Source organism: Diceros bicornis, unplaced genomic scaffold, assembly GCF_020826845.1.
Source record: "Diceros bicornis minor isolate mBicDic1 unplaced genomic scaffold, mDicBic1.mat.cur scaffold_92_ctg1, whole genome shotgun sequence".
Classification (NCBI taxonomy): Eukaryota; Metazoa; Chordata; class Mammalia; order Perissodactyla; family Rhinocerotidae; genus Diceros; species Diceros bicornis.
This window is the reverse complement of record NW_026691812.1, coordinates 1835272-1840658: the sequence shown is the minus strand read 5'-3', so window position 1 is coordinate 1840658 and position 5387 is coordinate 1835272.

Below are 5387 nucleotides of genomic sequence, written 5' to 3'. Positions count from 1 at the left end.
CTCCTGCAATCCCCCTCCCTCTTCAGTGACCATGTCGGGGACTAGGTGCCTGGAGAAACTCAAAGGTGGGTTTGGAAGCAATTAACTGTTATTCCAAGCTGTTTCTTTTCCTTTTGTAGCTTAAGGAGATGTAACCACCAGCCATCCTGAAACTGACCAAATGAGGCACTCAAGGGAGATGTAAGCACCAGCCATCCTGAAACTGACCAAATGAGGCACTCAAGGGAGATGTAACCACCAGCCATCCTGAAACTGACCAAGCCTCACCACAAAAGCTGTGCCCATGACCTTTGCTTTATTTTTAATACAAAGATCTCTCCAGGAGGAGCTTAGGCCTCATTATGTGGAAGCATGTTCTCCAACTGAGCCTGTGTAAGTGAATACCCCCACCTCTCCCTTTTGAATATTATTCCCCAACTGAAATAAAAGTTCCTGCTTCCCTTAGTTCTGGGACGCCATGACTTTGGAAATGATTCCTCACGGCCTCCTATTTGCTGCAAATACAGTTTACTTTGTGAGACAACTTCCACTGGTATAGTCTTATTTAACTCACCAGGAGGCGAGCCCACTTGGTTCGGTAACAAGCCCACTTGGTTTGGTAACAACCACAGCCCCCCAGTTTCATTTTTCTTGTTCTTGGGCTGTGAAGACTGTGGTTTTCCCAGAGCCACTGCCTCCCATGCCCTGCTCTGACTGCACATGGCCCCAGACTGGAAGCCACAGGAATTCACTTCAAACTACTCCCCCGGAATCTGTCTGCTGCTGTTCACTCCCCAGTGCCGTCAAGCGGCTCCTGGTTGCGTTATGTACAGATTTTCTAGTTGTTCTCTGTGGGGGAGGCAGTGTGGCGTGATTTCACAAAATCATTACAGGAAGCAGAACCAGTAATTACCCGTCCACTTTTAGAACTGCCTTGTGCACGAACCTCACATCCTTTGAGTCACATTTGGAAAAAGTGTACTTTTCATCTGTTTCAAAGGTCGAGATAGCTTCACTGCAGGGGACTTGAATAGATTACCATCTTCCAGAGGACATGAGTGCAGCGTAGTGAACGGAACCCCAGAATAGCCACGGGTGCACTAGACGAGGGTTGGGGCCGGCTACCACAGGAGGGAGGAGGAGAGGACAGCTGGAGCCTATTCTGTTTTCAGAGTCCCTGTCTCAGCACAGCTGTCTGCTCCTGCTCAGAAGCCACCTCCCCTCTTTCTTTCTATGTCCTTAGGGAAAAATAAAGCCAACCTCCTTTTCTCCCCCCTCATCCCCACCAACCCGCCAGTCGTTCAGTGTCAGCCTGACACCATGCCCACCAGTCATTCAGTGTCAGCCTGACACATGCCCACTGGTCAGAGTGGGCCCAGGATCCAAGGACACACCACTGAGCAGTCTGGTCTCTGCCTCACAGCTCAGCAGAGATAGTCATGCTAACAGACGCCAGGTGAGAGGGAGATGGGTGAGGGTCAGGACAGAGGAGGTTACACCTGAGGGAAGTTGGGGGGCCCCCTTGTGCCACAGAAGGAGGGTGGTCCTCACTCTGCAGGCAGCAGGAGCTGGGGCACCGAGGAGTGTTGTGCTAGGAGCGTTGTGATCCGACTGCTTTTCACTCAGCATTAACAAGCTCCCATCCAGCCTCCGCCCCTGGCACGCCCAGTGCGTCTCCAGAGAGGGGCAGACGCGAGCCAGAAGGATCCCGGCGGCAGTATTTCCCCACCAAGTGCAGGGGGGAGGGCTGTGGTCCCGGGTTTGGAGCTGAGAGGAGGTGGAGAGCTCCAGCACGGGAGGGCGGGGTGAGCAGGGAACTGACGGGGAGCCCAGCCAGGGGCATTGCCAGGACAGGAAAGCGGGTGCAGGTCGGTCCTGGGGGCTCAGTGTTCAGGTGATGGTCTAGGGGCTGGAGCTCTCCCCTGCACACTCATTTCCTGTGGATGGGGCGGCAGGGCCCCAGAACCCGGACACACTGTTGTGAAGACAGTAAATCTTGTAACAGCAGCCACCGTGCATCGAGCACACGCTCCTGCCGTGCTTCACCTGCACCACCTCCCCTTCTGACCACCTCCCGGAAGTGACCTGTAGACCCCATGGGGGTGTCGGATGGTCCTGGTGAGCTGACAGGGTGACGCGGTGGGAGGAAATGAGGGGGATGCTGCTGGCTCTGCTGGCCACGCCACAGCCGGGACTCAGGGCCAGGACACGAGCTTCGTGGGGGTGCTTGCCCCCCATACAGACGCGACGCTGTGACTGGAGCCGCTCAAGAACTTGGTCCGGCCGTGTGGCTCCTGAGTGGGGAGCAGCCAGGCTGGCCACACGCGGGCGCTCCTGGAACATGCGTGCGGAGCCTCTGCTCCAACTGTCTGCATCCTGGTCCCCTCAGGAGCAGCTATGGGACCCAAGCGCTCTCTTCTTGACGGTTGACTGCACTTGTCTGAAGCTGGCGGACACAGTCAAGGCGGTGGGAAACGCTGGGCATCGTGAGGGGGACTGGGCCCACCCTCAGAATGAGCACGTGTGTGTGTTGTGTGCCACTGCTGGCTTAGGCATGCTTATAAGTGACATACATGTGCGCACATGCACACACACACGCACGCACGCACACTCACAGCTCCCTTTCACCGAAAGTGTTCCCGAGGGAACGCCAGCCCAGCCCTGGCCTGTGTCCAGGTCTCCGTCACACTCCTGCAGCTGGAAGGTGTGAGCTGAAACAAGGAGAGAGAGGAGGACACCAGGAGAGGAGAAACTGCCTGTTCCAGGAGGTGTCAAGGAGAACAGCGCCCCATCTCTGAGGCAGAAGCTGGGGCCTTCTCGGGTCTCCTGAGGGCTTGGCCAAGTCACTTTCTACAGAGGACTTGGGGTTCCCACAGCCTGTCCAGGGCCTCTTCCCTGGCTCTACTGAGAAAATACAGACCACTCTGGACAGCACCCACGAGGGCCACGGTGAGACCTGTCTGCGGGGCAGCGGCCTGGAGCAGGCCCTGTTCAGAAGGGCCGGGAGATGTCACCAGGCTGTTAGGGGGGTGGTCTGGGAGGCTCAGAGCAGGATGTCAGAGGCGGTCCATGCCTTGCTGACCGTGTGACTCACGGGGTGCTGGAAAAAAACGGAACTAACCAGAATACTGAAGCAGCTCTCTCCTGGCCTGAACAGACTCCTCTGTGCTTCTCCCGCCCAGACGAAGAGGACAGGAGTGTCCCCATAGCTTCATTCACCTGCCCACACCTGCTGGCCAGGACTCAGGGAAGAAGCCAGGCCTGCTGGTGCCCTGGGCACTGGGTTCCGTACAGGACACTGACTCACACCTGACAGACAGACGCAGCCCCACCCCCTGCCCCTCTGCCCCCTCACCCCTGACCCCTCTGCACCCCTGACCCCTGACCCCCGACCCCTGCTCCCCTTGGGCCGGGCTCCAGCAGCACCACAGCAGCTGATGCCTGGCTAGAGTTTCAAGCTGTGGCTTTGACTCATCGCATCTCTGCTCCTTGACTCATCGCCCTGTGACCCGCTCGGAAACCACCCTCTGGTCCTGGGTTGGCTCTCATCCCCGCCTTCTCCCTGGAGTCTCACCCTAAGAGCCCAGATGTCTCTGCCCGTCTTTCCTTTAAACATTTTCTGAGCAGAGCAGAGCTGATCTTAAAAACATAAATCATGTCTGTTTTGGCCAAATGCAGTGATTTCTCCCAGATTGAGAAATAAATCTGTTTATTAAAAATAATTCTGTTGCAACGAAGCAGGACTGGGGCAGATCTGAGCCGTGATCAGCGTGAGCCGCAGAGAGCAGAACGTACAGCCTTCGCCCCTAAATGTCAGGCCCAGATTATGGGGCTGAGAAAAAACAAAAGATAAGAATGGACGAGGAGAATGGGATTTGGACAAGGATGTTCCTGCAGATGCCTGTGGAGACAGGAGGGAGGAGGGAGGACCAGGGCCTGGGACAGATGCCCTTCCAGGTCCCGTTGGAGAACCGCCAATCCTGCAAGGCCGGCCTGCGTCAGGGCCACACCGGACACCAGGGGCCCCAGGGATGCTCTCGCTGCGGTGACTTGACAGCAGGAACATCAGAGGGAGGTACAAACTTCATGAGCACTGTCCAGGGATCCTCACTCCAGGCCAGACCCCAGGCTCTGCCTGTAGGTACCACCCGGGGCCACGTCCACAGGGGCTGCCACAGTCCTGTCACCAGAACGACAGTGCGGAGGGTGATGATAGCATCTGTCGTTCATTAAACATGACGCCGCCTTTCTGCAAAGCCGTCAGCCCTCCTGGGGCCCAGCTAAGAAATGGCCTATAAAACCCTGACTCATGACCTCAAAGCACATTTGCCAACCTAAAGAGCCTTCTCGGCAACTGTGTCCAGGGTTTATCCGTGTGCAGTAATTTCACACCCCTGACCTTTAACACGTCCACGGTCTGACACCTCCCCCCAGAAGCTCTCCCCATCAGCAGCACTGAAGCGTCCAGAACATGCTCGACAGTCGTGGGAGCCCAGGGCCCTGTCCCTCTGGGTGACAAGTGGCAGCCCTCTGCCCTTTGCCAGTGGACATGTCGGCACACACGGGCCACTGCCTTCGTGGTGGTCTCCAAGCTGCCAGGGAGGAGGAGCTCAGCCCTGTCCCCTTTCTGTTTGTTTCCATGGTAACCTTGAGACTCGGGGGCAGGCCTCCTCCCTGGCCAGAGTTGGCAGGCCCTCCTCTGCCCACGTCACCCTGGGCAGAGCGTGGGGTGTGCAGAGGACAGACAGTTGCAGGTGGGGACCCTGTGCAGGGCTCACCTGGAGCTCACCTGGGGCTTCACCTGAAGGTCAAGGGGCCACAGGGATGGTGATGACTGAGCTTCAACTCCACCCCAGATGGTCTCATTCCCAGGCCAGTTGTCTTCCCAGAGAACCCAAGGCTTCCTGAGTAACTGTCAGACCAGGAAGGGTGGTCCTACACCTCAGGCACCACTGTGAAGCAGAAGGTGGTGGAGCCTGGTGGCCTGGTGCCTCATAAAGACCCACGGAAGTGCTTTCTTCCCTCTCCCTCCTCCCACGTCCCTCCTCCCTCCTTTCCTGCCTCCCAGAGGCACTAGGCCTAGACTGGGAACAAGCCCCCACCTCACTGAGCCCCCAGTTTGGATGAGGGACGCCCTCGGAGACGTCCCTTGAGTGAAGCTCTGTGACCCGGCTGCCATTGGAACGCCCACCCGTTCTGGGGGTTGGCTCTACCTCCGCCCTGGGGCCTGGAGGACTTTTCCAGAGCTTGACTAGAAGCTCCCAGGCCCCTGAGCACACTTTGCTCTCCAGCTCGCAAGGATCTCCCCCAGATTCCCGGGCCCTGTCCCAGCCAGGCCCCCCGCACCTGCCAGGCCTGGGAGCCAGGCCATCGGCTCCTCTCGGGTGACAGTCAGCAATCCTGGGACG